We start from the raw sequence: 12039 nt of genomic DNA, 5'->3' as shown, positions 1-12039 counted from the left end.
TGGTCATAGAGAAGATTATTATGCTCCTAACGTTTTGAAGCTTCGTATTGAAGAATAAATTCGAGATATAAAATCGAGACAAAAAAATTAACGACACAAGGGGGAAATTAAAAAAAACTTATACGATGTAGGCATATATTCTAGTGTCTTTTTTAAAGCTTGCGATGATGATCAGTCATTTTTATTATTGGTTGAACATGTTCATGCAATGTATCTGTGTTGGAGATACACTCTGCACCCGTGACATGTCATGTAGAAACATAACGATTAATAAAAATCGCTTTATCAAAACCTTGTTGAATATCATGTCAATTTCTTTGAACATTAGTGATACAAGTTTCACTGATACAGACAATATCCGGAGAAAGATATGATTTCAATGTAAAAGTCTCTTCAGTATAGTGGACCATATGTTACTGAGGCACTTATCAAAATGTAGGGACACTTAACTTGTCAAATACAGCAGAATTATTAAATAACTAAAATATGTGCACTCAATATTTACGATGAGGATAAAGTATCTTTGTCAATATAAGCAATCGATATGCCTTCCGAAATGTCAAACTAAGTAAAATACAGAATACAGTTACAAAAAAAAGTAAAATAACAAAAATACCAAACTCCAAGGAAAATGCAAAACGGAAAGTCCTTTATCAAATGGCAAAATCAGAGCTCAGGCACATCAAACGAATGGAAAACAACTGTCATATTCCTGACTTGGTATATATAGGAATTAAAATTAACTTTTACGACTGTTCTTTGAAGATGGGCAGTATAATGTAATCATGTATACGTACATATAAGAGCATGCACTGATTGTAAGATATCTCAGAATCATTATCAAATTTATATGATATATAAAGAGTATATATATATACAAGTATTAGATACACACATTTGAACGTTAGTCCGATTTGGTGTATCTAATTTACACCATGATATAATGGTAAATGCAAAATTAATTTCTTCAATAATTTAGGAGAATGTCTTTTCAAGTAATTTGACCTTGTTTAAGGTGGTACCTAACACTACAGGGAGATAACTCTTTAAAAATCAACTAAACGTTTTAATCACGTTGTATTGTTAAGGAAATATTAAGCTTCTCAATGATCAAAATTAGTGTTTGTCAAACTGCTATATAACCAGTGAATTTTTTCTGATAAAGTGGTTGGTTCAAATTATTTGAATTTTTTATATTTTTGTCAAAGGGTCAAAGTAAACATTTTGTCAAAATTTTAGGAAAATTAAACGAGCCAAATTAATATTAGTGAAGGTGTTGGGTACCACCTTAAAGGAAAAACATGATAAATACAGGATATTACATTAAAATATTGACATCTTGGTGTTAATTGAATAGAAAACAGGACGACATAAAAAGATCAATTTGTTTCTTCCTCTTACCACTTTCTTACTTCCACAATTATTTTAAAAAAAACACCACTAAACAACACATCAAAAAACTAAATAGATTTATTTTCAAATCGTTTTCTGCTAGTCATAATATTTAGCCCTATCCACCCCTCTCCACGTGTCCTCACGATGTGGAAAAAATATATACATGCATGAAAATGCAGATACGATTGACTGGAATAATTGAAACATGAACATTTACATTAACTGAAACTGTTATATATCGATTTAAATAACTTGTTTAATTATTTTTGCGTTTAAAAATAAGATACTCAAGAACGCAGCATCCTTGTGCATATTATCGCAGTGATACTTTATTACAATGTAATAACTCTTTTTAGATATGCCAATTTATACAATTTTAACAATGTATGACATTCAACAGTTCATAATAATCAGGATGATACAATATCAATTACACTGTAAATCTTCACATGTAATTTGTTATTGAACGTTCATATTAATACCATAATGAAATCAATGAATCAGGATAAAATGCATAACGTAAATAATTACTGAATTTCAATTTCCAGTCTTGCAGGATGTTAATAAAATTACCTTAAATTTAACCATATTTGCTTGTCCAATAAAATAGAGAAATTAGAATTGTGTTGCAAAGATGTCGGAAGCAACAATCAATTGAAACTCCAACTGCATTGTTATTTGACGAAATGTTCAATTTTGATATCTGAATTGTTCAGGTTAGTATTGAAGTGCAGACCATGGATATAATTCTCGACAACAATACACCACCCCACGGATCAGATAAATATCGTCCTCATTTCAATCATTGTTACCTGACAATGACACGGATCAATTTATAGAGTCTGGTAAAAAGTGAATCCGTCCTATCATTGTAATTACTGGGTTTTGAACTAATGGTAATTGATAATAATCACGTTGCTGGGTTTGTAATGGGTTTACATTGGAATTGTCAACCATCTTGTCACAATCTATTGTTAGTGTTTGAAAACAGAGTATGGGGGAATTTTACAGATGATTTACACCGCCGACAGGTCTATAATACAAACCATATTGAAGATTTACAGATCAAAAGAGATTCTCGGGTTTTGTAAGCATACAATATTTATTGTAGAAGTACGATTATTTAACACTAATTTTAATTGTAAATATTGCCAATTTATCCAACACGATTGGGAAAATTAAGGACTTAATACACCATGAAAATATTCCGCATTGATTACATCTCCCAATATTCAACATCGGTCTGATAAAATAAATGAATAAAACATAACACTGATGTGCAAACACAGATTATATGTTTTTAACGTGTCCCCATAGTTTTTTTGTTTGAAGAACACGTCGCTGCTGTTACAGTAAAAAGTCAATATGTTTTTTGCAAGATGAACTATTGAAAGATAAAATACAAGAATTCGAGTCTAAATATAAACATCTAATGCGTATTTCAAAAAATAAAATCTCGGTTGTGTTACTCGTGAGCTGAAATTCGAAAGTATCAGCAAACGAACGGTTGTCTAAATAATTTTTTGATGCATTCGAACAGAGATAAGGACAATAAGCCGACAGTGGTTTACCGATGTTCAAATCTCGTAATTCGATAAGGAAGAGACAATTCAGGGTTACAAACAAAAACTGAGGGATTCCCATGAACTCAAAATTAACGAGACCGGGTGTGTCGATAGGGTAGGCACTGACAGGGTAAATACGGCAACAAAACTATATTTTCTCCATATTAATCTTAGCTCATGTTGCCAAGGTTTACAATGGTATTATCAATCATCTTTTTACTCTCTCTTATAAGTGTTAGAAAACAATAATTATGGTGTTATAGGTTTGGAATAAATCTCATTAACGGTACCAAATTTACTGTATAAAAAAATAAGCTTAAAAAAACTAAACCATTTGATAAAAAATCTAAATCCTACAATTTATTGATGAAGTGCTTCTACTCGGTAATCTCCTCTCAGTAATCATTTTATTTATGTACATTTATAACATGACTGCAGATCAGAATGTATTTCAAAGCAAGGTTTGAAGAAAAGATGTTACCAGAAACCTCAAACTCAAGAAAGACGAACACCATAATGACCAGAATAAAACAGTCAATATTAAAAACGAAAAAGACCACATTGAAAACTGAGACAACATCATGACCAAAAAAAAACCAAAAACAAATACAAACAATCTACACATCGCTACACAGAAAAATGAAGACTAAGCAAACCGAAGCTATATAAACAGGAGATAAACTCAGGCGCACCGAAAGGGTAAGCTGTTCCTGTTCTTTTAGCAGCTGTTGTCTTGCTTATGTCAATTAAAAAGATATGGCAACGGAAAAAAGTGTGACATCGACAAATACAACCATCTGTGACACAGAAATTCTGTTTCGTTGAACCAGGTAATAATGGCATCCTTAAATTTTTTGAAAAGATTACTTCACCTGTACTATAAAAAATTCCAGGTTAATTAGCTTTTCTGTTAGACCAACCCTCTATTATATGAAAATCCTAATAATGAAAAATGTCAAAAACTGCCGATGTCGTAAAACTCGGGAGATATAAACTCCATATGTATATAAGTCCTGCTTGAATGTTTATATATATAAAAATGAAAAAAGAGGCAAAATAACAACAAACCGGGTTTTATTACATTCAATAGACAAATGTGTCTTCATAAAAGTAATGAAGAGCTATAACTCTTAAACGGCTAATGTGAAAATCGTCAATATTGAAACTGATCTTAATTTTGTCACCAGTAACAACATATTAGAATTAGAAAAGTATTGATTGAACAGTTCACAAGTGATTGCATGGAAGTGACATAAAGTGACATTTTCCAATTCATGAAGGACCATAACTCCTAAACAACAAATGTGAAAATTGTCAATATCGACCTTGACCTCCATTTTGTCATTAGTAAGAACCTATTAAAATTTGAAACGCATTGGTTGAACGGTTAATTAGTTATTGCATGGAAACGACATAAATACACTTTACATTTAACGAAGGACCATAATTCCTGAACGGTAAAAGTCAGAATCGTCAATATTGAAGTTTGAAATCCATTCAGTATTGTAACAATAAGTTGTAAAAAATTGAAAAGTACTAGTTGAACTGTTCATAAATTAGTGCACAGAAACAACTGAAGCCGCCCGCAGTTTTCTATATTAGAAGATATTGATCTCTAAATCGTCCCGTGCCTATTAAAGTTGTGAGTAAATCAACAGGAACACTAACTTCTCCATTTACAAAAAAACCAACCCAAAAAGCTAACATTAAGATATGGCAATTAAAGGGCAAGCACTCATGTAATATATTGTTTTCGTGTTGTAATCTAATCCACGAGAACCTGTTTGTGCTTACCGGTACAATTTTATATATGTTAAATATCCAATTAAAGGAAGACTGATTTCCATCCAAGGGCTTATCCAGGTATCTATGATGAGTTTACTGATTCTAAAAGTTAGACTACAGTATGACCCGGAATCGTCAGAATGTTTATATTCACAAAAGAAATAATGCATTATGACCAAACAAATTGATTGGCTCTAGAACCTTTTCTGAGCAAAGCTGGAACCTGACAACGTATCATACAAATTATACATACCAAGCGAAACTTTTTCATTACTCACAATCGATTATGATATTTGTTACGCGATTAGAATTTTTAAATTATGTTTCAACAATTTTCACATGTTGCGATTTTGTATATAATTCCATTTGAAATTTCATTATTTTACTTTTCATACGCAGATTTAATATAAATGTATATATTTTTTAAAATCAATAAATTTTGCGACCAAAGTAATCCCTTCTTTAACTGAAAATGAAAAAGAATAAAACTAATAAATACAATACAATACATAAAAAAAAGAAGAAATAAATAAATAAAACGACATTTCCCATTCACGAAATTCTATACATGACTTCTGTTGCACCTGAATTGTAAGCAAAGTCTGAGAACTAACTTTTGCTATCACTTTGTATTGTTAGATAAGTAAAGTTTCTATTATTTCCGGCAAATTTTAATATGTATATTTGTGTGTGAGTGTTTAAATTTAACAACAGATGTGAATGTTTTCTTTTTTAATGGAAGTTTAAACCCAATGAATACATTCTCAAAACCCGAACTAAGATGAGAGGAACAGCGAGCCATTTTTGGCCAAGAAATTTTTCGAAAATAATAAAGTTAAGGTAAACTTAAATAAATAGTTCAGATAATAGAGGTTCCGAAACAGGATCTGAAGTAAATGTTTGGAAAAACACACACACACACAAGAAAATGCTGCATTTTGGATCTATCGTCTGTTTCTGAAGTGCAATCGACAACCTAAAAAATATTTAGACCTTAGAATAATTAATACTGCATATTTTGGTCGTGGTTGTTATCAAATGTGGTAATAATTATGTTTTTAGCTTACATGTAACCATTTTTTTGACATATTTTGTAAATTACTTTTTTGCTTTTCCAACAGAGTTACTTACAACATTAAAATTTAATTGTAGAATCTTTTATATACGATAATATACAGATTTAACATTAGTATATCATTAAACAAAGTTTACTATACGTATTAGGGATAAAATAGGAACCAAAATGACCTCTTTTTTTACAAAACTATCCTAATAAATTAAGCATAATATGTCATAACATGTTCATATGGAATAAATCTTATTAGAGCAGTATTATTAAGGCCTGTTACAAGTGTAGAAAAGGAAATAATAACAATATTAGCTTTAAAATAAATGTTGATTTTTATAATAATCAAAGAGAATTACAACTGTATATACTTAGATAACATATTGACAGTCCGGGATTTAATTCTTCTAAAATTATTTGTACAGTTAGAAAACATGACCTTAGTATCGTCTGACAACATTAGATCAACACTTTATCCTGAATATGATGAACACTTACTTTAATATGAAATAATAACAAACTCAGGTGTTGCAAAGTGATACATAAATGTTCTCATAATAATCAAACAAAATATACCCCAATATTTAAGACGGTAATAGCTTGTTTCTCAATACTTAAAGGATATACCCTACGGGTTTAAGACGTTCGGTACACCTCTAATGTGAAGAGCAGACGACCACAGATAAATATTTACATGACCACATGTAGATGAAGATTAGACAAAATTAAGTATCTATACTAATATATACTGTCTTATAGGTTTTTGATACCCTAATTTTGTTTGATACTACGTCTAGCAATATTTAACAGCACAAGGTCAAAAATTTCTAGTCCAAATAATTCGAGTTCTTGTCAAAGTTGAACTGTTCGTTCATTATACATAAAAACATAGTTGATAAGATTGTTTGAAGGTTTCGATTGCAATGTACATAATATGAAACTATTTCCGACGGAAGCTAAGCTTGACAAAACATAAATATGCTTCCAGGAATTTTTGTGTCAAGCTTAACTGCCGTCGGTTATTCCAAATTACAAGACCTGTGCTATGAAATGTAAAGCCATTAAATTGAAAACAATTAAGAAAAAACGTTGAATTAGAAAGTTTGGTCTGAAAGTCCTTGTACAACACAACCAATGATTATATGATCATTAACATGAGATTTACTATACATTTTTATGTGCAACATGGTAATGACATTCTATAGCTACAACTAACATTCGAGAACGTGGAAACATTCCTACTATATATTTTGTCACCATTATGTAAACTTTGATTTGCTCTGTTGCTGCTTGTTGCATTACGCAGCAAATGTATCAGAAAATATATGTAGTATTCCGTCATTGAACTTGTTCATTGAATACATAAGCTAATAGATTTACTTTGCTTACGTGCCAAACTTATTGCAATAATTAACTTTCAGTCTTTTTTTCAGGTTTTAAACACATTTTTATATTTTATGCCTTCAAAACCTTTTCCTTTCATGGTACATGAAACATATTGCTGCAAAGAGACATGTCAAATAAAATATTTGAAGGTACTTAATGTTTATATGATATGAAATGTTATTTATTTTCTTATACTGAATTGTCTGTTATTATTGTCTTTTAGATTGTTTTTTAAATTTGTTTTGTCAGGTTATCCTGCAATATCAAAAGAAATATTGTTCGCTGATCCATTTGTCAAGTAGAATGATATCCTCGTATTAAACAATAGCATTGACAATCAATTGATCATGAAATATAATAAATGTATATGCTAAACTCTACACACACACACACACACACATATATAGTTATGTATATATAACTATATGTATACATGAAACCATTATGTTTTAAAACCTTGAGTTATTTGGCATAATACATGAACTAATTAAAATAATTTTCTTCATTTAAAATGTAAGACTACACAATGACCAAAATGCAATTATTTTTTAAATATTTCATGTTTGCAAAAGAAGTCAATTGAAGTAAAACGCTGTTTTTTTCTCAACCAAACTACACGGATATAACTTCGTCAGAAACGCTCATGTGAATCATTCAGATATAATGCCTATTAAAATTATATTAAACTTATTTGTGTATTTTTGTAAAGTAACAAAACCAAAGAAACTCAAGAAAGTAACTTATTATATATTATATATCAAGTGGACAATCAGTAATTATAAGACAAAGAAGGCTGGACATTATAACCGCAAAAAAAAAGAGAAAATAAATGCTTTACAGAAACATTACGATTTCGCTACATTATGTTCACATAAAAACAGGTGGCAAACATTAAAGGATCCGAAAGGGTAAGTATTTACTGCCCCCTATTTGTGGCCCCATGCATTGAAAAATGGACAAATTACAAATAGAAATCATTTAATTAACGTTCATGCAGGAAATGTTTTAATTCCTATCAAAGTATTTCATAATAAATTAATAAAAAAAAGTTTAAAAAAAATGAAAATCGCTGCAATTTTTGTCCTGACACATTATATACTTCGATAATACACAACATATATTTTTGTCAAACTATTTGATTTATATTTAGTCAATAACAATTTCTTTACATACTTTGATAAAATATAAAATGCAGTTGCATTAGACCGGGAATAAGAAAACTAAAAAATCAGACGGAATCAGAGTTGAAGAAAAGCATCAAAATGAGTGAGACGATTTTTTAATGATGATGGAAAAATAAGAAAAAATACAATTTTATATATTGTAGTCCATAAATATTTTTTTTGTTTCGTTTTAGTAATATTGTTCAACGAACAGGAAATGGACGCATATTTTGTGTAAGGTTTTACGTATAGAACTAGGATATACTGACGTAAAACTACAAATAACACAAAAATATTAATTAACTTTTCTTTTAACTATATATGACTGAACAGTTAGAAAACAGATGCACATCTTCAAAGAATGCACGTTAAATCGAGGAAACTTTTCTAAAAATCACCTTTAAATCCTGAGTCCCGGTCGTAATACTAATCCATAGATTTTTCTTTGAAATAAATATCTTCTGGCTAGATATATTTTTTCGTTTTTAAAATAAAAAAATGTAATCTCAACTTCATGGTATTCGTTTGTAATGTATTCAAAGTGCAGTTTTGAAGTGAAAATTCTCAAAAACTTCTAAATCAGCGTAATGCGGAAACCCTGTAATGTCTAAGATTTTTGATTGATTAACAAAAAATTAGAATGGTCAACACACCAAAATCGAAATGGCAATTTTAAAAAAAATTATCATATCAATTAAAAGGGGTTTTAATATCAGCAGTAATATCAATTTTTCAGAAAATCTGTGGATTTGAAGGTTAGAAGTGATGACTATTTTAACAAAACAGCGAATATTATAACCTATAAAAGAATAGGTAACAAATGAGTACATATTAAAGAGATATGTACAATAATATATGAGAAAATAACAGAGATACATATTATGTTTTGTTTCGACTTTCATTTCACAGTTCAAATTTCGCATGCCCTTGTTGTACAAAATCTTATAGCAGATTTGACGTCATCTCAACCTCAAAAGAACGTTTTTAGTTTTGGGTTGCTCCATAAACTACGGACCATCTTTACCAAATTCCACATTAGTCCTGTTCATCTCTCTGTAATATTAAACGTTTATCACTTTAATTTAAAACTGGACATCTGTTCAAGATGAAGATCGGGTCTTAAACGTGAAATAGACACGTCTTATGGTCATTGAAATGGACAATTCTTGTTTTAGGTCTGGTCAGTAAAAGATTGACAGCATGGGAGACGATGGTCACTAAAGGGATCATATCAGGTATTATTGTCATATCACGCTGAGGTTGGACAAGATAGTTATAATTAACTATCAGTCACCTTGTAAACAGAAGATTAATAAATATTTACTTCTGATAAATGGTCATAAAGTCCATACAATGTCCGATCTCAATTTTATTATAAATGATAAAAATCTTTGAGAAAGATTGAATATCTATCGAAATTTTTAAATTTGACTGAAATATCATTTATTCGTTTTGACTTAACCATTAGTATTGTATTATTGAGTCACAAATGACCAACTAAAATGAGTATCATCAAAATAACAAAAAATGCAATGTTCTTTATCAACAGAAATTAGAATATTGAAATTGGAAATAGAAAATAAAAAAATAACTTTTTTAAATATATTGAGTCAACCAAACGAAAGAAAACAAACACAAGCCAAACATACCCAGTAAAAGATACAGCAAAGTATTATTATGCCTCCGCCGTAGGCAACGGAGGCATTAAGTGTTACCCTTGACCATCTGTCCTTCCGTCTTTCCGTCTTTTCGTCTTTCTGTGCGTCCCATTTCGTTTCCGCACTCCAACTTAAATTTGCCTCATGCAAATTTAATAAAACTCATACACAATGCGAAGAACCACAAAACACAGACACAGTTCGAATTTGGGCAATGAGTCATTTACAGTTCTATAATTATGCTTTTTTTTACTTGGAAAATTGCAAAGCTTGATCGGGGGCATTCGTGTCCTCAGACACATTCATCTTTTATTTTTTTATTTTTTTTTGTGTCAAAATGTATTTGCTGCAAAAAAGCTCGAACAATGTCGTTACCACTTATAACAAATTTTATTAAAGAAAGTTCATAGTAATCCAGAATATTTTTAATTTCCTGAAGAAAAATATGTCTTGGCACATCCGTCAGGCATTTCCAATTTGGTTAATTGTATACATAATAGATACAATGTGGATAGTTGATATCGGTTTAGTCCACAGACAATATATTCGGAATTTTTTGTACGTAAATTGACCGGTTTTTACTCTATAATGTTAGAAAAACTTGAACTCTTCTAAAGTGTTTTAGTTGAAATAGTCAGTGCAAAGGCATAATTGAAGCATTCTTTATAAATATTGGATTAGTTTTAACTAACCTCGTTTAAGGTTAAACCATGCAATACTCTAACAAATCTGAATTATACATAAGAGAGTTAAAGGTATGTTCTCTCCAGAGTCTGAGACCACCGCTCGATCGAGTTTATAATCATACATTGGTGTCTGAAATGTTCTCTTCGGAGTGCCAGCAGTAGTGTTTTACCGAGTCTGAATCATATATAGGAACCTTAAGTGTGTTTTGAAAGACTGAATTAGTGCCTAACCGTGTCTAAACTACTTGTAAACCAGACCTGAATTGTACTCGACAGTATACCTTTTATACTTGTAAACCAGACCTAAATTGTACTCGACAGTATACTTTTTTATCCGACTTTATCCGATACATTTCAGTCCACCTCAGCGTAAACGTGTATTATTAAAGCAATAGTTATTTACCGATTTTCAAAACTTATCAATCGATTAAGTATATACAAGTTAAGGTAAAAAACAAAAACGGAGGGAATCTCATGAACTCCAAAAGGATCCCAACAGGGTAGTTTTCCGATGTTCAAATCTTATAAATCGATTAAGTGCATCGGCAGGGAAGACGTCTCCTGCTTTGCATGTATAACCCCTCATGCGAATCCACACTCAGTCAACATGTAACAATCAGGAATTATTAATATCAGCTAAAGGTGATTTACAGCTTATTGTTGCTCCGTACGTCAACACAAAAGTTAAGGTCATTTTTCGAGACTGATCGTGTAATATTCAAACGTTGTTATCATATACTGTTTCATGTTTTCAGTGATTTATTTACTTGATTCTTTCGAAATACATTTTTAAACATGTTACGCTACATATAACACTAAGAGCCTATATTTGAAACACTGTACAAACTTTTCTTTACCGTACGGTGTCTCGTAGTTCTAACAACCCTGCCCGTTGATCTTTTATGGATAACTACCTACTTGCCAATCTAACCCAATGTCTCTGGTGAAAAGGTGTCTTCTTTGGAATCAAATCACATCTTATTTTTACCTTATTTTGTACACGGTTGTGTAAGTTGGAAACAAAGACGATTTTGATGGTGTTTAAACGACCACTATAATACATGTTTAATTATTATACACAAGGTCATTCTGGGAAATCTGGTCACCACTGAGGATGAACATGCAGTAGACATAATGTTGTCCAGTCAGTTGATGAAACTGCGAATTGCCCCTTTATACTTTTCAAAGTGTGACTTAACCGCCGGCTATTGCCGAATTCGTGTTTCATCAATATGTAGTGTTTTGTGTAGTGTAGTGTTTTGGTGACTATTTTTGGTTTTCAGCCTTTTCATCTGATCACAATATTCTTTCTCTGTTCTTTTAATTGTGATTTTG

This window comes from Mytilus californianus, unplaced genomic scaffold, assembly GCF_021869535.1.
Source record: "Mytilus californianus isolate M0D057914Y unplaced genomic scaffold, xbMytCali1.0.p SCAF_5, whole genome shotgun sequence".
NCBI classification, from domain to species: domain Eukaryota; kingdom Metazoa; phylum Mollusca; class Bivalvia; order Mytilida; family Mytilidae; genus Mytilus; species Mytilus californianus.
Note: the sequence above shows the minus strand (reverse complement) of the source record.